This window comes from Schistocerca nitens, chromosome 2 (assembly GCF_023898315.1).
Source record: "Schistocerca nitens isolate TAMUIC-IGC-003100 chromosome 2, iqSchNite1.1, whole genome shotgun sequence".
Lineage (NCBI taxonomy): Eukaryota > Metazoa > Arthropoda > Insecta > Orthoptera > Acrididae > Schistocerca > Schistocerca nitens.
This window is the reverse complement of record NC_064615.1, coordinates 538,923,155-538,945,883: the sequence shown is the minus strand read 5'-3', so window position 1 is coordinate 538,945,883 and position 22,729 is coordinate 538,923,155.

The following is a 22,729-nucleotide window of genomic DNA, read 5'->3' as shown; positions in this document are numbered from 1 at the left end:
AGCTAGTTGGCATATAAACTTGTACTACTGTAGTAGGCATGGGCTTTGTGTCTATCTTGGCCACAATAATGCGTTCACTATGCTGCTTGTAGTAGGTAACCCGCACTCCTATTTTTTTATTCATTATGAAACCTACTCCTTCATTACCCCTATTTGATTTTGTATTTATAGCCCTGTATTCACCTGACCAAAAGTCTTGTTCCTCCTGCCACCGAACTTCACTAATTCCCACTATATCTAACTTTAACCTATCCATTTCCCTTTTCAAATTTTCTAACCTACCTGCCCGATTAAGGGATCTGACATTCCACGCTCCGATCCGTAGAACGCCAGTTTTCTTTCTCCTGATAATGACGTCCCCTTGAGTAGTCCCCGCCCGGAGATCCGAATGGGGGACTATTTTACCTCCGGAATTACGGAGCTAGAGAGCATAAAGATAGATCCATGAGAAACTGATAAGGAAAGTGAGTGGAGACAAATAATAAAATAAGTAGTTTTTATCACCCGTAACAGAGGAAAAAGAATCTGTAGCTGATAAGCTCTGGCGGTTTGCCTCAAGTGTAGAGTGTCACGTGGCAGCCTACTGAGTCTACGTATGCGAAGGATGCGACGCAAGGACGAGAGAGATGCGGGACGTAGCAATAAAGTCTCACACCAGGCCACGCTACCCCAAGCCACGCCGTGGCGCACAGGCTGCTCCTGTAGCAGCAGACTTTACGGTCATTATAACTCTATACCTGCACGTGGCGAGATTTACACCGGCCGTAAAGCGCAGGAGAGCACAGCAGAAGCGCGGCGAGCAGGGGAGAGGAAAGTACCTGCAGAGACAGCACAGCGAGCAGTCGGCGCGCGCGATGCTATCTGAGGTGGCGGTGGCGGGGCGTGGGCGGTGGCGCGAGCCGGAACTGCAGCGCGGCCCCCTGTCTGCCGACCGCTTGTTTACGTTCAGACACTTGCTGTGTCTCCACTGCCGGCCTGTCTTATCAGGCACCCGTCGCGCGAAGCTGGCGGGTATAGCTCACTGTAGCCCAGATCAGGTGGGAAGAGGAAAGAGCAGCATGTCAGCGTTGGCAGACAAGAACAGAGGGGAAGCTGTCAGTGTGGAGAGGCTACACTGCTGGCCGTTAGCACTGCCACACCATGAAGGCGGCACGCAGCAAAAGTAATATTGGCATGAAGTTTTATGCCTCATACTGAGTGGTTACAATTAAAGTCCAGCTCAAGTGCGGGTTGCAATTATCGTATGGCAGTGAAATGTGTTAATGGTCCCAAGTTTGGCCACCACGTCCAGATCCGGCGCTGTGAATTTAAGAAAAGATGACATGCTTTTTTCTTCTTTTATTAGTCTTGGTTTGATGCGGCTCGCCACGAATTTCTCTCCTGTGACAATCTTTATATCTCAGAGTTGCACTTGCAATCTACATTCTCAGTTATTTGTTGGATGTATCCCAATGCGTCCCCTCTACAGCTCCCTCCAGTATCGTGGAAGTTAACACCACTTCGGCGAATTGCGTGTCGATGGGGATGAAATGATGATGATAAGGACAACACAACACCCAGTCCCTGAGTGGAGAAAATCTCGGACCCAGCCGAGAATCTAGCCCGGGCTATTAGGCATGACATTCCGCCACGCTGACCACTCAGCTACCAGGGGCGGACGTCAAACAAATGACAAAGGCTCAATGTTGATGTCCTTATTAACCTTCGGTTATACAGTTTGTTCAGCATGAGCGCGAAGACGTCACATCCGTAAAACGACACGATCATCAGCAGTTCTGGTGAAACTAGGCAACATGTGCCTGTATACTGGCCTTCAGATACGGAAGAGTCCGAACGTGACCCTGGTAAAGGCGCTATTTTAGATATCCCCAAAGTCAAAAGTCACATGGATTCAGGTCAGGTGATCTTGCTGACCATCCATCTGGAATACTTCTGGATTATAAGACGTTCCTGGACGACTGCATTGAGCAGATCGCTGGGTGAATGACATGAGCGTTCCCCGTCTTGCATGAAAATAGTGATCTCCACACATCTATGCTCTTTCAGAGCAGTACTGACATGCTCTACAAGGAGGTCTCGATAACTTACTGACGCCAAGGTACACCTGACAGGCACTCTGGGTGAATTCTCTTCAAAGAAGAACGGGCCGAGAATAAAGATGCTTATCAGTCACCAACACTCAGTTGCACATTAATCCGCGATGATCCCGATTTTCCAACCTTCCTCATTGTGTGCAAGTGTCGCACGATGGTGAAATGATCGTAGTCCTTCACATTTGCCAGTTATCGAGTACACTGCGTGGATCATTGCGGATTAATGCGTTTAAACTATTTTTATAAAACCGCAAAGGCCTTTCATAAAGTGGATAGTCCCTAATATCAAAACGATGCTTCTTAAAACGAGAAAATCATTTTCTTGCCGTTCTCTGTCCAATGACGTTACCTTGTACACGGCGCAAATATTTCTGGGTTCCTCCGATGCTTCCAACAGTCTGTTGAACTCAGAATATGTTGAAATGTTCTGATTTCTCAACTTGGCATTGCATTTTCTAGCGTTCACAGCTTCACTCACTATCTCCAAATGCAACGATGAGATTATGGAAACACAAATGGCAACAGTGAGATAGAAATAGAAATGAAATTAGATAAATAAACCCGTAGCAACCGGAATACCAACATGCAACCAAAAACGCTACGAACTTATACACCAACGTAATAATTAAAACATTTTCTTGTAAATGGATCTATTTGTCAGAAGCGAGGTATTTTGACCTCTTTCTTCAACTGGAATATATGAGTTGGTTCGAATATCTTTCCCACAAAAAATGTCAAAAATTAGATGAATAGTGCAATCATATCAGGCTTTGCAGACTTAGTTGGCGGAAGTCAGCCTTCTCGAGACCTGCTATGTCACTGCGAATAAGCGATGGTTCTGACTTCCAGCGTGTGTCAGTAAAAACTAAACTAAACTCCTCCCGAACAGGCCATGAGGCCTAACGGCACCGACCGGCCGCCGTGTCATCCTCAGCCTACAGGCGTCACTGGATGCGGATATGGAGGGGCATGTAGTCAGCACACCGCTCTCCCGGCCGTATGTCAGTTTCCGAGACCGGAGCTGCAACTTCTTAATCAAGTAGCTCCTCAGTTGGCCTCACAAGTGCTGAGTGCACCCCTCTTGCCAACAGCGATAGGCAGACCGGATGGTCACCCATCCAAGGGCTAGCCAAGCCCGACAGCGCTTAACTTCGGTGATCTGACGGGAACCGGTGTCACCACTGCGGCAAGGCCGTAGGCCATGTGTTAGTAAGGTTGGGGATAATTTCTGAAAGGCAAATGAAGCACGAAACGTGAAACACATGAATAGCGCTGATAAAGCAAACACAAGAAAAGAAGGCGGATATGTAAAGTGCCAGAGAATTTCAAAATATGTCTAGCTCGTGTAGTGGCCAAAAGTGTCTGTTGCGTTACATCAGAACCAACGTTTATTTCGTAGGATTTAGTCTATGAAGAACAAAGCAGTTTTGATCTGAAGCAGTCTGTTTGGTATAAATCGATTGCACAGTCTATCTCGGTTTTATGAAAAGCGCTGAGAATTGTATAAAACTGTAGCGTAATGTAAAGCAGGTATCTGATGACAGACAGAAATGTAAACTCTATGATTCCCGCATAAAGTGCATCATCATTTGATGTCCTGTTTTATGTAAGTGTTTTGCTTTTCAAATATTTTAACACAAGTTATGAAATATGAAGTTAGGTATTATCGCACGAAGTATTGGTCTTCTAGAGATCAGTACTACTGAGTAACGTAATCCAGTTGAAGGCAAGTTGAGAAATTACTGCCAGACAATTTTTCGTTGAATATGATAGTTCATGCACTGAAAGAGGGGAGTTACAACTGCAACCCGACAGTGAAAAATAGTACAAGAAGAAATTTCAAAAACATCCACTTTGTTGCATCTTTGGCTGACTGATACAGTAAAAGATTTTCATGCTCATATTGAAAATCAAACAGTCGTGGCTGCACAGTTATTTTTACTTAAAAATGACGTGTTTTGCCTTGGTTCAGCGTCATCAGATTACGTAAAAGGAAGAAGGAGACTAACTTATTATTATCCTATAAATATTATAAGGCGTGGTACAGAGTTATGCCAATAATTTAACTAAAACTGTGAACAACACTCACGTAAAACTGTGAAATGAAGTTCATTGTGCTGGCTGCCAAAGCTCACAGGCATAAAACCGACTGGAAGAAAATCAGGTCGTTAGAATAACTAAGAGATTCCCACACTTTATTTGCGTGTGGTTGACGTACGGCTTTTGTAGCTGGTGCAGTGAAATTCATTTGACGGTTTTGCGTGAGTGTTGTTTACGGTTTCGATTAAATTGTTAACGCAATTTAGAACCACGCCTTATAAAGTTTATAGGATAGTTATTTAATTAGTTACTTTTTTTCTTCTTAGATAATCTGATGATGTCTAACCACGGCGAAACGCGTTACTTTTTTTATTAGGGTTTAACGCCCATCGACATTGGGGTCACTATAGTCGCAGCGTTCCAAGGATGGAGAAGGAAATTGTTTGTGACCTACAAAGGAACCATACCGGGATTTGTGTAGAGCGATTTAGGGACATCATAGAAACCTAAATCCCGATAGCCAGCTGGAGGTATTAAAGTAAAGACAACGCGAAACTCGTGTGCCAACCACTGCGTCATGTTGCTCGGTAAGATCTAGAAGTTTTGGTCTGTTTTCTTACTGAAAACGCCGAATGTTCTAATATTTTAGAGCACTGATCGCAAGTGCTGTGATATAATTTATGTCAGCTCTTTTTTAAATGTGATGAAAGCCCTTGGTGTGTTTATCCAGCTATCAAAAACGTTCTCGATCTTCCATCTGTCTTTTAATGTGATCATAGACAGAAGATCAATCTCAGTTAAAAATACCCTGACAGCTAAACAATGTAAATTAATTAAGACGATCATTTGCGTTCGAGCATTTTTTTAATATATGTACAGCACCATATCAAGATAATGCTGTTTCGCAGATATATCTCCTTTGAAGAGTGCACAAGATTCAGTTATCTCTCTCCAACTATGGAACGTCTGTCCTCTTTTCTTGCAGCTAAACTTCGTTTTGTGATACACATTATTTGTTTATGACAAACAAACAAGAAGCAGTTTATTAAGCTTTCATTGCTTACTGGCTCACGTAGTTTACTGATTTGCATCAGCATTCAGATATCTACTCATTGCATTTTTTTTGGAGCTACTACGTCATTTTGCGAAATTACCACCCCGAAAAACGTGTAAAAGTTACTACTTACTTTTTTAAAATTTTATTTGTTCGTTAGACACCTTTCTTCCTAATCAGTAGATATCAGAAATTACTACTGAGATTCATATTTATATCAATTTGCACATCTTGCTACTGTCACCTCGCTTGAAATTTTGAAACATATTTACAGCACCTAATCAATATGAAAAACTAAAGTATTAGGATTTTAATATTTACTTTTGGCTGAAGATAATATAGGTCTTTCTGAATTACATAATTTGTAGAAAACTTTGAACAAGTATTCATTTCTTTATGTCTGTGTGATATAACTCTTCTGGCCAGTGACAGTTATTGATTGTGTGAACATTTTGTTAGTTGGTGTAGATTTTGGTTTTTCAATTTCTTAACTCGAATGTTGCTTTCATTTTTTTCTGTACAAATTTTAGACGGACTGCCTGTAGTTCGAAGTCGATCGGATAATTTCAGCTAAACTTCTAACGCTATTTAATTTAAGAAACTACGGAATCGATTAAAGAGATTTTATGCTACACGATTTGTTAACTGCCAGTTACTTGAAAATGGTCGTAACGGATGTGTATGTTCTTGGAAAACAGATAACGGATACACTCTGCGTTGTCATCTAGGGTGTTCCCTGAGAGCTAGTTGTGGTAAAGGGAACGTTGCAATATTGCATCACTCTGTGTTCCGTGTCCAGAGATTTACGAGGAACGTTCCAGGGAATAATAAATTATATGTTACACGGCAAGTAATCATGCAAAGGTTAGAACTGTATATTCCAGAACATGAAACAGAAATTTCGGTAACGGTGAGAGAGCGCATATGTTACCAAGTTCCTGATAAAAGAGGGATATAAATACCTTCGATATATGGGAAAAGAAAAGACCCCCAAGACATCATGGGCTAACAGAAAATGTTATAAAAGTGGTAAGTTACACAGAAAGTAATAAAATCAGAATGCTTCACAGAACAACTGCCTGAGATGTGGATGGCCGCTATAATAATATATTTCGTAAGAAAAAAGATGCCCAGACCTATTACTGTTTTGTGGATAGTCTATTCGTAAAGGAAAAAAAAAATGAGACTGAGCCAGGGTAAAGGGAAGCTCATAAGAAGTGCCCACAGCATGATGGACCACCCATCAATTACAAACGACGATGGAGAAAAATTTCCACATTGTCTACTATCCACATCTTTGAAAGCAGCATTTGACTCCGTTTCTACTTCGCCTGTGTTGATACGCATTTGAGAATTAAGGAGTCCAAGTTTACTAATAAATAATCAATTATGGAGTATAGAGTGAGTATATGATCAGGTTGGAAAGTTTGATTAGTTAGCTATATCAATTTCATCACATTTAAATGCAGTATTAACGCATGAGGTATCTAACTAAATGAACTCACGCGAAGAAGCGTCAAGAGAAGATCTTCGAACGTTTTTAATATACCGAGGACTTTGCTTTGTTTCCTTCGACTGCAGCAGGACTTCAAAAAAGAACGGAAGAACATAGTTGCGGAAATATGGAAGTAACCTTAGAGTATGACTACAGTAAGACCAAACTGCTGTGTAATAATTACGCTGGAATGAAGCCAGAAACAGTAACACCATAAGTGAATCAGTCGACGATTGCCAACTGAAACGAAGGAATCGGTAGACTGGAAAAGAAATAGCGATTCGAATATGTTTTAGCTAGGACTGTACCCAATTTTCAGTTATCAGTTCACCAATAGGAAAGTATATAAGCCGGCCGCTGTGGCCGAGCGGTTCTAGGCGCTTCAGTCCGGAACCGCGCGACTGCTACGGTCGCAGGTTCGAATCCTGCCTCAAGCATGGATTTGCGTGATGTCCTGTGGTTAGTTAGGTTTAAGTAGTTCTAAGGGTTAGGGGACTGATGACCTCAGATGTTCAAAAATGGTTCAAATGGCTCTGAGCACTATGGGACTCAACATCTTAGGTCATAAGTCCCCTAGAACTTAGAACTACTTAAACCTAACTAACCTAAGGACATCACACACACCCATGCCAGAGGCAGGATTCGAACCTGCGACCGTAGCAGTCCCGCGGTTCCGGACTGCAGCGCCAGAACCGCTAGACCATTGCGGCCGGCTACCGCAGATGTTAAGTCCCACAGTGCTCAGAGCCATTTGAAAGTATACAAACAAACTGCATCCCGCGTCGTGGCCTACTCGGATATCTAAATACACAATAAGTAATAAACAAGAGCCTGAATGGAAAAATGGCAAGAGGCTAGGAGAAAGATAAATAAGCATGAACCGAGGGAGGTAAGGACGGCTTGTTGGGTGCTCTGAACCTTTTAAGAGACGAGCATACGATTTGTAGGCTGTGTATTTTCTTTGCTATTGTGATGAAACTGCTTTGTCGAATTCCTATATTAATACACTACTGGCCATTAAAATTACTACACCATGAAGATGACGTGTAGCAGACGCGAAATTTAACCGACAGGAAGAAGATGCTTTGATATGGAAATGATTAGCTTTTCAGAGCATTCACACTAGGTGAGCGCCGGTGGCGACACCTACAACGTGCTGACATGAGGAAAGTTTCCAACAGATTTCTCATACACAAACAGCAGTTGACCAGCGTTGCCTGGTGAAACGTTGTTGTGATGCGTCGTGTAAGGAGAAGACATGCCTACCATCACGTTTCCGACTTTGATAAAGGTTGGATTGTAGCCTATCGCGATTGAAGGTTTATCGTATCGCGACATTGCTGCTCACGTTCGTTGAGATCCAATGACTGTTAGCAGAATTCAGAATCGGTGGGTTCCGGATAGTAATACGGAACGCCGTGCTGGATCCCAACGGCCTCGTATCATTAGCAGCCGAGATGACAGGCATCTTATTCGCATGGCTGTAACGGATCGTTCAGCCACGTCTCGATCCCTTAGTCAACATATGAGGACATCTGCAAGACAACAACCATCTGCACGAACAGTTCGACGACGTTTGCAGCAGCATGGACTATCAGCTCGGAGACCATGGCTGCTGTTACCATTGACACTGCACCACAGACAGGAGCTCCCGCGATGGTGTACTCAACGACGAACCTGGGTGCACGAATGACAAAACGTCATTTTTTCGGATGAATCCTGATACTGTTTACAGCATCATGATGGTCGCATATGTGTTTGGCGACATCGCGGTGAACGCACACTGGAAGCGTGTATTCGTCATCGCCATACTGGAGTATCACCCGGAGTGATGGTATGGGGTGCCATTGGTTACACGTCTCGGTCACCTCTTGTTTGCATTGACGGCACTTTGAACAGTGGACGCTACATTTCAGATGTGTTACGACCCGTGGCTCTACCCTTCATTCGATCCCTGCGAAGCCCTACATTTCAGCAGGATAATGCACGACCGCATGTTGCAGGTCCTGTACGGGCGTTTCTGAATACCGAAAATGCTCGACTGCTGCCCTGGCCAGCACATTCTCCAGATCTCTCACCAATTGAAATCGTCAGGTCAATGGTGGCCGAACAACTGGCTCGTCACAATACGCCAGTCACTAGTCTCGATCAACTGTGGTATCGTGATGATGCTGCATGGGCAGCTGTACCTGTACACGCCATCCAAGCTCTGTTTGACTCAATGCCCAGGCGTATCAAGGTCGTTATTACGGTCAGAGGTGGTTGTTCTGGGTACTGATTTCTCAAGATCTATGCACCCAAATTGCGTGAAAATGTAATCATATGTCAGTTCTAGTGTAATATATTTGTCCCTTGAATACCCCTTTATCATCAGCATTTCTTCTTGGTGTAGCAATTTTAATGACCTGTAGTGTAAAATTGCGCGACAACAGTAAATACCCACTGGGGCAGCAGACGCTGCCTGACCAAAAAAATGTGAAGCACTCAGTGCACATGGTCGGATGCCAATGTAGCTTTTTTCACATACACATCATTGGAGGTGATCTAATGCTCTGAGTACAGTTCCCTGTGACAGGTAGAATTAATGTTGTTTGAGTTCATTATTGTAACCAGGCATCATAAGATATAATTCTAAGGGGTGTGAACAGCTTCGGATTTTGAGTGATTATAGAGCAGCATAGGGAGATGTGTGTACACGTGTGAGGCAGTGCTATCAACAACTAATTGATTCTGAAAGGTCCTCTAATTGGTCGACCGGTCTAATCGTACAATATCCAGATCTGTGGGGCATTTGGATGTTATAGTGGCCTCATGTTGGACTGCGTAGGTACTCGAGGGCAGGCATACTTGTTAGTGTTCCGGTCGACCACGCCTGGCCACCACAAGGGAGGATCGTCGTACTGTGTACCAAACTTCGTAACCCCTTCACGTCTGCGCGTTATCCGAGAATAAGTAATGGACTTCCTGCAACATTCTATGTGGTCCCGCTCCACTATCGGTCGTAGACTTGTAGCAACTGGACTAGGGAATTAACGTCTCAAGCGTAGGTTAACACCACAACACGAACAGCTGCGTTTGAGTTGACACCTTGACAGGTAAGGAATGACTGGTGATGAATGGCAGTCGCACTGTGTTCAGTGATGAATTGCTGTTTTGCACTACCACGGATCACCATTGTGGCGAGTATGGCAGCGACCAGCAGAGAGGTTCCATTCTAACAATGTTTCAGAGAAGCACTGCGATGTCACTCCTGGAGTTGGGAGCCATCGGGTATGACTTCAGGTTATAGCTGGTTGTCTGTGAGGTAACTCTGACGGCGCAACAATACGTCACTGGCATTTCGCGTCCTCATACGTCACCTCGCATGTGTGAATAGCATGGCACCAGTTTTGCCAAGGGCAGTGCTCAGCCACAAATATCAAGTGTCTCTTTGCGTTGTCTGACTCAAATCGCAGAAACATCCCCAGATTGGTGCGAGGCCTGCTTGGATGACAGCTCCGCTTAAGTGCCAGTGTCAAAGATATCAACTACCAGTTACAACAGTTGTGGGCTAGCTTGCTTTAGGAGAGGGTACAGCAACTTTATGACACCCACTCCAAGTGAATCAATGAACACATCCATGACAGCATAGGTGCAAAATCATATAAACAAGTAGGTTCATCTTGCCAAGCTTTTTGTAAATTTACTCCAGTTCGTAATCACTGCAATGAAGTCACATATCCTTGATCAAGGGGTAGTGTACAGTGCTCCGTGGGTCTTCATACGCCGCTTCGGCATGTAACATAGTGAGGCGTACGACGTTTTGCTTTTGTAATTAGTAACTCGAACCCCAATTGCATACCACTATACGGTTTAAAAGATATTGTCACTAACTGCGCAGGTTCTGTTCTCGTTCCCGATCGTCAAGATCTTAAGCTTTTATTTATTAAAGCAGTCAATAGATTTATGTTTTTTCGGCTTATTGCGTTCTTTTCATTCGTTGTTATAATAATTCATGGGCTTTCACTTCATTCGGATTCTACCCAACGTACAATCTCTGATCTTCAACTAACAATTTAAAGTTGGCCTCAATGGGTCCACGAAATAATAAACGTACTTTTTCACGTGCAGTTAATCATATGAAATATTTTTAAGGTTAGGATATTATCGTAGTCCTTCCGTAAGCACTACATTATTTAGGATTAATAACTCGCTTATTACAATGTATAGCAACCAGCGATGATACTAGCCTTGCTCATTTCAGCTCAGTGCTACAGTGATAATCTTTGTTCTTTTAAATCGTGACAGTCACTTCCATACTTCCCCACAATTAACAAAACATTACTTAACTCAAAAGTAATAGAAAATGTGACTACGTTTCGGGAAATAATTTCCGTAAACTTTTTCATCAAATTTTGAGAAATAAAATTACACATAATTTCGTACCCCACTTTCTGAAATTAAAGAGATGCTATTCTGAAGACTCAGTTCTTTTGTGCTAAAATTCGAACTTCATTTCATACTCGGCAAATTCAACATAGCCTAAATCATCACGTAATCACAGTTATTTAAGAAAATGGTCTTTAAGCAGAAATTAAAATCTTGTGTATAACGCTTCACACTTTTTCAGTATTTATTGCGTAGCCTTTCTTTACACAAGATTGTAACCTCTAAAACATTACTCCAATTCTTTAATATTTTTTATCTGAGCGTGATGACAAATGACGAAAAATGAACAGTTTTGGTAATCTTAGAATTATTAGTCAGTTTTATTCGTCAGTCTTGATTGCTTGCACAGAGTATGGCGAGCTGCTTCGGGTAGTGTTTTATGGCCGACAGCTGTCGTTTCGGTGCCAACAGGGTCCGGCGACGGTGTTTTCGTCTGGATATGAAGAACGGACCATCCGCCTCCGCTAAGCCCGGCGCGACGTGGAGGAACAGGTTTAAAGTATTTCGTGATTTTAATTACTTACAAATGATATTTCAGGTAGATCAAAAAGATATAAAACCAGTTACTTATTGGCAGCGTAACAATTCGTTTGATCTCAAAAATGAGTATCCTGGATAATATTTGTCACTCCGCTAAAGAAATCTCCACTTGACGTTCGGTAGAAATGTCTGTAAAGTCGTGTGAGTGGGACTAAATTACAATTCATTTATCAGATTTTACACAACTGTTGCATAAGATGGAAGCACCTTTCTGTAGCAAAAGGAACATTTAGTCACAAAATACTACCCGCGCACAACACTGACGTATGTCTCCTATTAAAATATTTCATGGAAATCGTCTGAAATAATTAGCCTTCATACATCAGCAAATAAGAAATTGATATTACGTAACGTGCTGTGAGCACCATTTTTAATGATTCAATCTGAGTTGAATTCTGCCTCTTAAAATAGATTCGGGACCACCGGTGCACATTTATTTCCATTCATTTATGTCTAACAACATTTATGTTCGTTAAAATTCTCGATTCAAAACTGCCGCGCAGACAATTTTGTTAAGATGGCGGCAGACAGACGACAGTCAATTTGACTATTGTTACTCTCGATTCCTTCTATATCAAATTAATATATTTAGATAAAATTCCTTAAGCCTTTAGCTTTCTATTATTTACCATTTAAAATTATTCACTAATAATTTTAAATGAAATTATTTCATATTTTTTATACCAGCTACTGGTAAACTCCGCTGTAACTTACTAGCACTAATGGCTGCGCTCCTAACTACTGAGCTGAAAGTTAACACTTAAAAACATTAATTAGATTGGATTACAATTGAAATAAATACAAATCCACCTCCAGACAATAGCGACTCTGTTTTTCAAATAATAATAAACAATATAGTTACAGGTTTTCTCTTTTCGGACCTCACACGTCTCACGTCCGAACAGTCATCGGTTAGCACAGGAAGAACAACAACCACAATTATCACAGATAACAAAAAAAGATTATATTTGTCGTTGTCTATGAATGTAGTTCTCTGATAATAGTTTTAATTCAAACAGAAATTAAATTATTACAGAAATAATGAAATAATTATCGTATTTTTTTCACGATACAGTCGTTTTGTACGTAGTATCGATAATATTTGTTGAAGTTTGTACACTTAGTTGATTTTAACATCTTATGGCTAGAACATAGTGTCGTGGACGTTACAGCGGGTAACATGAAACATATGAAATCAAACACATTTTTAAATACACACATATTCATACTGAAATACACTACTGGCCATTAAAATTGCTACATCAAAAGAAATGCAGATGATAAACGGGTATTCATTGGACAAATATATTATACTAGATCTCACATGTGATTACATTTTCACGCAGTTTGGGTGCATAGATCCAGAGAAATCAAAACCCAGAACAACCACCTCTGGCCATAATAACGGCCTTGATACGCCTGGGCATTAAGTCAAACAGAGCTTGGATGGCTTGTACATGTACAGCTGCCCATGCAGCGTCAACGCGATACCGCAGTTCATCAAGAGTAGTGACTGGCTTATTGTAACGAGACAGTTGTTAGGCCACCATTGACCAGACGTTTTCAATTGCTGAGAGATCTGGAGAATGTGCTGCCCGGGGCAGCAGTCGATCATTTCTGTGTCCACAAAGGCCCGTACAGGTCCTGCAACATGCGGTAGTGCATTATCCTGCTGAAATGTTGGGTTTCGCAGGGGTCGAATGAAGGATAGGGCCATGGGTCGTAACACATCTGAAATGTAAGGCCCACTGTTCAAAGTGCCGTCAATGCGAACAAGAGGGGACCGATACGTGCAACCAATTGCACTCCATACCATCATGCCGGGTCATACGCCAGTATGGCGATGACGAATACACGCTTCCAATGTGTGTTCACCGCGATGTCGCCAAACACGGATGCGACCATCATCATGCAGTAAACAGAACCTGGATTCATCCGAAAAAAATGACGTTTTGCCATTCGTGCACCCAGGTTCGTCGTTGAGTACACCATCGCAGGCGCTCCTGCCTGTGATGCAGCGTCAAGGATAACCGTAGCCATGGTCTCCGAACTGATACTCCATGCTGCTGCAAACGTAGTCGAACTGTTCGCGAAGATGGTTGTTGTCTTGCAAACGTCCCCATCTGTTGACTCAGGGATCGAGACGTGGCTGCACGATCCGTTACAACCATGCGGATAAGATGCCTGTCATCTCGACTGCTAGTGATACGAGGCCGTTGGGATCCAGCATGGCGTTCCTTTTTACCCTCCTGAACCCACCGATTCCATAGTCTGCTAACAGTCATTGGATCTCGACCAACGCGAGCAGGAATGTCGCGATACGATAAACCACAATCGCGATAGGCTACAATCCGACCTTTATCAAAGTCGGAAACGTGATGGAGCGCGTTTCTCCTCCTTACACGAGGCATCATCGGAAACGTGATGGTACGCATTTCTCCTCCTTACATGAGGCATCACAACAACGTTTCACCAGGCAACGCAGGTCAACTGCTGTGTTGTGCATGAGAAATCGGTTGGAAACTTTCTTCATGTCAGCACGCTGTAGGTATCGCCATCGGCGCCAACCTTGTGTGAATGCTCTGAAAAGCTTATCATTCGCATATCACAGCATCATCTTCCTGTCGGTTAAATTTCGCGTCTGTTAACGTCATCTTCGTGGTGTAGCAATTCTAATGGCTAGCAGTAGTGTATGTACAAATGCTAATAAATGCATGAGTGGCAAAAATATGTTGATGAAACGGACCAGAAACCTCCGTATTACCACAAGCGGCTATGATTAATAATTAGAACGTTGTAGTCATAGCTTAAATTCTAGATAATAATGATCTGTAATGGCGGCAGAAGGCTTCCAGCATAAATTGATATTGCGGTGCTCGTGTTATTCCGAATTACAAATAGTGTTCCATAGCGGTTATGAAATACATGAAATGTATTCGCCGTTGCGAATACGGACTACCGTCAGCTGTATAATGGAATGACGACATTGAACGTTTGTGCCGAGGCCAGGACTTGACCCCGGATTGCCCGCTTATCGCGAGAGGTCGCCTCAACATTTGGCTATCCGAAATCGAGTCACGGCTATAATGCCCTGTACGGGAATATACATAACTGATGTACGAGTACTGGTCGTAGGCACATGACTGATGACATGAGGAACTTTGGGTCTGGCCCATTACAGAAGTAATGGAAATTCATATTCGCAACGGCTAATACATTTCATGTATCCGGCATAAGAAGTCAACGTCGTTCTGCCATCGGTCTTGTCAAAGGTGACGGAGGAGCGAAGAGAGGTTCAAGCACTCTCTTGCCATTAGGGTTGGAAACAGCCTCCAAAAAGGCGGAACAATCAGCAATGACAAAGATACGAAGATGCAAAAGCCAAAGGAAATCACTTTAAAGACACGTAATGTGTATCCACAAGACATGTGGCCTATATTGAAAGCCGACATGAAGATCTCTCCACTGGGGAAACGTTCAGGACTAGTCGCTCATTGGGATCTCCGGGAGGTGAGTGTCAAAGGGGATGTGACAATCTGAAAAAGATTAGGTAACCAACGAAAGGATTGCGTCCTACGAGTCGGGGCGTGGAATGTCAGAAGTTCGAACGTGATAGGTATCCTAGGAAATCTGGAAAGGGAAATGATAAGGTTCAATAAGATGTAGCGGGACCCAGTAAACTAAAATGGAAAGAATACACGGGTTTCTGCTCAGACGAATATAGGTTAATATCAACAGCAGCAGAAAATTCTAAAACAGGAGTAGGGCTCCTTATGAATAGAAATGTACGACAGAGAATGAAATACTGCGAACAGTTCAGCAATAAGGCTGTTGTCATTAGAATTTTTACCAAACCAAGACCAGTAACGATAGTTCATGTACACAGGCCTATGACCCAAACAAAAGATGAAGTTATAGAGAAAGTATATGAGGATACTGAAGTAATTCGGGAAGTAAATGGAGATGAAAATCTAATAGTCATGGGTGACTGGAACGCGGTGGCAGGGGAAGAAATAGAAGAAATTGTTACGGGAGGATACGGGCTAGGCAATGGGAGTGAGAGAGAAGAAAGGGTAACTGAGTTCCGCAATAAATTTCGGATGGTAATAGCGATTACTCAGTTCAAGACTCACACGAGGAATAGGTATACTTGGAAAAGAAAGGGAGACAGTCGTAGACTCCACCTGGATTACATCTTACTCAGGCAGAGATTCTGAAATCAAAAGTGAAATATGTATCAACGGAATATTACACTAGAAAAACACAAGACAAAATAAAAACCAAGGTTAGTTTCCACGAATGTTGGTCTTCTTTTTAACTGAGTTATTTTGTTAGTGACTGATTTAAGCGATAAAGTGATGTTATTTTCTAAAGAGGTTGCCTTTTAAAAGTTTTTTTGGCTGCACAGTTTTAGTGTGACTGTAATATAAGGAACCGGGTTCATGATGACTTCATCGCGAAATAGATCTTACGGCGACGGCACATCACTTCGGGTAGATGGAGGCCATAAGGAGTTGGTCACCAGGAGATATGATCTGGAGACGTCGCTCACCCTCATTGTTCAGCGCTCAAAATGCCTTCTGCAAAACGCTTGTAACATGGCTCTTCTGATAATCCTGTCATAGTTGTGGGTGGTGCATTTGAAAAATGACTCTAACTTGAATGAGCGGGCAGGCTTGTGCTCATCTAAAGCAGACGTTGCTGCCCACTCGCGGCAGGCTGGTGACCGAACAATTTTGGCAGACAGCTTTTAAAAGCTGTGTACACTTCGTCACTTTGCTGTCCAAAACACGTAAATATTTAGTAACTCGTAGAAAAAGGATGCCAACAGCTGTAATTCCTTCTAAAAGTTTATTATTTAAGCAACCAGTTTCGACGGTTCATTAGCGTCACCTTCAGGTCCCTCTGCGAAAAACGAATGGGGGCATCCAAACGTTGGCGCACAGAGACTAGGTACCACATATTTTGATCTGGATACCGTGAGTTTTTTATCTATTCGACGCATACACTCCAAACGCAAGACATCGACAACCAACTGGAGTCTAAGTCAATTGTATACAGTTCAATATATGTCATACCTATTGTGCGCCAATATCTGTATGTCTCTATGCGCCTTTCGGATAGAGGCTGGAAGACGACGCTAATGAAGTGTAGAAACTGGTTGGAAAATAATAAAAGCTTTAAGGCAGAATTGCGGCTGTTGGTCTTTACGTTTTCACTTCACTGTCACATCGGAAACAGTGGACCTAGGGATATTTTGGAGTGTGGAAATCTCGCGTATAGACGTATGACACAAGTGATACCCAATCACCTGACAACGTTCGAAATCCGTGGGATCCCAGAGCACCTCATTCTGTTCTCTCACGATGTCTAATGACTACTGAGGTCGCTGATATGGAGTACCTGGTAGTAGGTGGCAGCACAATGCACCTAATATGAAAAACTTATGTTTTTGGGGGTGTCCAGATGCTTTTGATCACATAGTGTATACACGATGCATCTACAAAAACTAAACGTTTAGTTTTTGTATGTCCATCCATCTGATCCGAGGTTTGAGGGACTTGGGCCTTTCACTTGCATAATAATGTGGAACACTTACAGATGTACTTACGATCTTATTTATTGTATAGTTACCAGTTTTGATGCTTCAATACGCCATCTTTAGGCCTTAACTGAGGCTGAGGCCGTTAACTTGCCGTACAGACGATTCCATCAGTGGCCAACATCAGCTAGTTAATGGCTGGAGTCATAGCATCGTTGTTACAGGTAGTCTGCGTAAACTAGTTCACATATGTTGGTACCGATGCCATCGTAATGTGATATGAGTTAACTCCCTCAGCGCCATTTAAGACCTGAAGATCGTGTGCTGATGTACCGAAACTAGAAGCCATGTGATAAATTACATCGTAAGGGCGGCTGTGGGAGTTCCATTTCATTACATAAATGTTCAGTGGTTGCCATTTCTGTTTTATGTCGACGCTACTTTTCTAACTCTCCATCACTGCAGCTCATAATTAGCATTATATGCATACTGTAAGAATGCTGCTGTTTGGTATTACAGCTGCATTGAGAGTCCGCAGCGGTTACGATTGTTTGTTGTTAGGCCGCTGGATGGAGCGGACGCGTACTTGTGGACCTAAAAGTGAATGCTATCACGTGATGGGCGTCATTAGTGACACTAAAACGACAAAACTATAGATTTTATTCAGAAAATAATTATTGATAGTCTATAATAACCTTTTACCCACGTGAAAACGAACAAAGTTGACAATTTGTGAACTCCCGACTATACTGTTCTTAGACTCATTACGTCTGGCTGTTTAACGTTCGTAAATTCTGAACAGTGGTATCAAAGCAGCGTAGATTGTTTCCCAGCTACCCGTTCAGGCGTGACCAGAACGTAGTACGTTCATTCGTTTAAGTGAACGCCATCCAGTATCAACGAATCATGTTCGCCAAGTTCTGCCAAATATTCAGTACTTCTTCGTTTGTTATCTGACCTGTCAATGAAATTTTCAGTAACATTCTATAGCACCACATTTCAATAGCTCCCATTCTATTCTTGTCAGAATTGCTTATCGCCCTCTTCTCACCTCGGTACAAGGCAACCATCCACGCAAGTACACTCAGAAAAACTTCCTAGCACTTAAATTTGTACTCGATGATAACAAGTTAGTGTTTTTCTGAGACGCTGTCGTGAGACTGCCATTCTACTTATTACACTACTGGCCATTAAAATTACTACACCACGAAGATGTGCTACAGACGTGAAATTTAACCGACAAGAAGAAGATGCTGTGATATGCAAGTGATTAGCTTTTCAGAGCATTCACACAAGGTTGGCGCCGGTGGCAACACCTACTACGCGCTGACATGATGAAAGTTTCCAACCGATTTCTCGTACACAAACAGCAGTTGACCGGCGTTGCCTGGTTATACGTTGTTGTGATGCCTCGTGTAAGGAGGAGAGATGCGTACCATCACGTTTCCGACTTTGATAAAGGTCGAATTGTAGCCTATTGCGATTGCGGTTTATCGTATCGCGACATTGCTGCTCGCATTGGTCGAGATCTAATGACTGTTAGCAGAATATGTAATCGGTGGGTTCAGGAGGGTAATACGGAACGCCGTGCTGGATCCCAACGACCTCGTATCACTAGCAGCCGAGATGACAGGCATCTTATCTGCATGGCAGTAACGGATCGTGCAGCCACGTCTCGGGCCCGGACTCAATAGATGGGGACGTTTGGAAGACAACAACCATCTGCACGAACAGTTCGACGACGTTTGCAGCAGCATGGACAATCAGTTCGGAGACCATGGCTGCGGTTACCCTTGACGCTGCATCACAGGCAGGAGCGCCTGCGATGGTGTACTCAACGTCGAACCTGGGTGCACGAATGGCAAAACGTCATTTTTTTCGGATGAATCCAGGTTCTGTTTACTGCATGATGATGGTCGCATCCGTGTTTGCCGACATCGCGGTGAACACACATTGGAAGCGTGTATTCGTCATCACCATACTGGCGTATCACCCGCCCTGGCCAGCACATTCTCCAGCGGAGGGTATACAAAGCATGTCCGGGAGACGCGGAAAACAAAGCATCCGGGAGACGTGGAAAACAAAGCAGTCCTTGTAGTAATGCAGAAACGGAGCGACTTAAGTGTCATCCAAAGAGCATGAGCACTGGCTTTCGCGCCAATGGTGGAAGCATTTCCGTAACGGGTAGGTCTGTAGATTGTTTGCGTGCCGCCGTTGTTAAAGTATACCGTGCATGACAAAATGGCACTATCGAAAACCGTCGCCGAGGCAACTGTGACGCACCAATGGCCATAGGTGACAGGGGTACGTACCAGAGTTATGTACGAGCGAATAGACGTGAAGCTGTTGACCAGCCGACCACCCGATGAACCAAGGGGCTACTAAGAGGACCTTGTTCGTGTACCAACGCTGACTGCTGTAAATCGGCAACAAAAGCTGGTATTTGCAGTACCGAAACTGTACGTCCACTGAGTTGACTTTTCAGGTGTATCACGTATTAAGCTTAATCAGATAGCTAATCGTTCGCGTGTATGGCGTAAAACGTCTGCAAGTAAACGCCATGCATGCATTATTTTCTTGGGAATGTTTCGTGGCGTTCCCCGAGTGAACTCGCCATTACGGAAGGCACACTGGATGAACGCGAGTAGTCTCGTATGCTTGGGGACCATGTCACATCCACATGCCGTTTGGTTTTTCCTCGACACGATGGAATCCACCTACAGGACAATATAAAGTGTCGCAGTGTACCTTCGTTGTTCGAAAAACACGAGTTTACCGTACTTCCCTTGCCATCAAACTCCCGGATTAAAACCCAGTCGAGAATCTGTGTGAACATCCTGATCGTGCTGTTTGCGTTATGGATCCTCAACAGATAAACATAACGCAGCTGGCCACTGTGCCGGAGTATGAATGGGAAAAGCGGACCGATTAAAACCGATACCAGTAGTTCAGCTCTGAATAACAGTTTTTTTCATTTTTTTTTTCTAATAACCGGATACAAAACCGGCATATCAACAGCAGTCAATTGTTGGTTTTTAAATAAAACTTTTTTGAAAAATGAGTGATGTTTATTCATCTTAACATTGCTTTGAAGTATTGGATTACTACGGGAAACGGGAAAGGCGATCAGAATTATTTCAATAACAATGCCCACAGCTCCAGACTAGGCACAAACTCATGACATACTAATCGATACAGCATTGAAGAGATAATAACTGTTGCCGTGTGGCGTAGCCTATTAGGCAGTACGCGTGTACGTGCAGCGTTCAAGACTTGAGTCACCTGGCCTATACAACAGTTTCTCGCTATCGTCCTAGGACATCCGGTGTGTTACAAAGTAGCCCCACCCCTGGTTTGGAAATATTTTACTTAGTACTATAACAATGAAGTATAATGCTCCATTTGCATTAATAGATTAAATGTCGGCAGAAGTCACTACAAACTTGCGACATCCTATAAGGAGAAATATCCGCAATGTTCCTTGGAAGAGAAGTTAAATTGATTTAGATACATTTAACTTGATGACTTGCTATAGCACCATAATTTTGTTATGGCTTGAGGGTGAAAACTTGATATCGTTTAATAGTAGCGATGCAGGGAAGTAATCACCTTGAGGTAGAAGCTCTTCTGTCCGTTTTTATTTGCAAATAGATTTGTTTTGGGAGAGGGTCTTTTTTGAGCAAAATGAAATTTTTTATTTTCTTTTTGTTTCCCACAAACATTTCGCTGAAGTTTCAGCATCATCAACGATTTGTTTACTATCTTTCAATAGGTGTGTGTGTGTGTGTGTGTGTGTGTTTTGGTGAATGGGTCTGACTTTTATTTATTTAAAGATTTATTTTTTGTTTCTTTAAGTTTTTCACTTTTTTATTTTATTTAGTGTGTGTGTGTGTGCGTGCGTGTGTGTGTGTGTGTGTGTGTGTGTGTGTGTGTGTGTGTGTGAATATTTGGGAAGGGGTGTGTGTGTGTGTGTGTGTGTGTGTGTTTGTGTGTGTGAATATTTGGGAAGGGGGGGGGGAGGTTGAGATGTTAGGTTGGTGTCGTCTGACAGTTCTTTGAGGGTAGAGAACAGAGTACCATTGCAGAGAATTGTGCGTTCATTTATTGCTAGTTTTCCTTCAATTACGGCTTTTTTTTATTTCATAGCTTTCTTCAGTCATTAGTGTTTGTGGGAGGAGGGGGTCTGTTGCTGCATTTAAGAACTTTCTAGTCAGCGTTGAGATTTGTTGGGCTGTGTATCATGTTCATAAGTTGTTCAGCAATTATAGAATGACAGCTGGTACTTTTTAATGCTATTCTTTGTTCCGTGTATCTAGTATTAAATTTTTGCTTGTATTTTCTCTATAAATTGATCTGCAGTCCTAGCATGCCAGCTGGTAAATGCCAGGTATGTTGTTTGTCTGTGATTGTGTTGGTTGTCCATAGTTTTCTATGTACTGAGTTTTCTGTCGTATAGGCTATTTTTAGCACTCGTTTTCTCAGTACATTGTCTATTCTATGAGCTCCTTTGTTGTGAGTGAGAGTGTACCATGTGCTTGTTCTTATGGATGTATCTTATTCATGTGTACTTGTGTGTGCGTTCTGTGTGTTTGTGTTGTGTGTGTTCATGTTCTGTGTGCCTGTATTTGTAAGTATGTGATAGGTTGTTTATTTTTGTGTGCTAGATGTCCCTCTCAATCTTGTTTTTATTTTTGTAATTCAGTTTCTCTATAATGCTGGCACCAGTCCCATTATCTGCAGTTTTTTGTTTGGCTGTCTGTAATTTATTTTCTTAGTTTTCTTCACTGAGTGGAGTTTTGTTCAGCCTGTACGGCATTTATGGGAAACCGGCTAATTTGTGGGCAATCAGATGTTTGTAATTTGTATACGGCTGTGTTCGTGCTGGTGACTTTCCTGAATATGAAGAATTGGTGCTGGTTGTATTACTAGGTCAAGAAAATTCAAAATTTTGTCATCCTAAATTTCTTCCGTGAATTTTAATTTTGGGTGACCTGTGTTTACATCATTGTGGAGTTGTAAAGTGCGACTGGATGTTCTTCATGAAACATAGCAGCACAAGTTACTTAGCGCAGGCCTTCATAATGAAGGTGATGGAAAACCAGAAAAAGTAAATGAATCATATTGCGAACACACACACACACACACACACACACACAAATGCGCGCGCGTGTGCAATCCTCCACATGTTAAGTCTACAATTTCGTTCGAAGTAAACAACTGTTCTACATTTAGTTCTAGTATATTTTGCAGATGACAACTGTGAAACAAATCAACTGCATAAAATTACATAGAAATATATAGCGTACGGTAACAACATATATATAGAACATTGTCTGTGTTTAAAAAATTTGGATATTCCCTTAAAAATTCTAATTTATAGATGTAGAGGTAGTGAAAAGCACTTCTACTGTCTTATAGGGAGACAATAATAAAACCACTGCTGATGCTGAAACATCAGCGAAACATGTTTGGAAAATAGAGAGAAAAAGAAAGAAAAAGAAAATATTGTGTTTTTCTCAAGGTGTGGCCACTTCAAA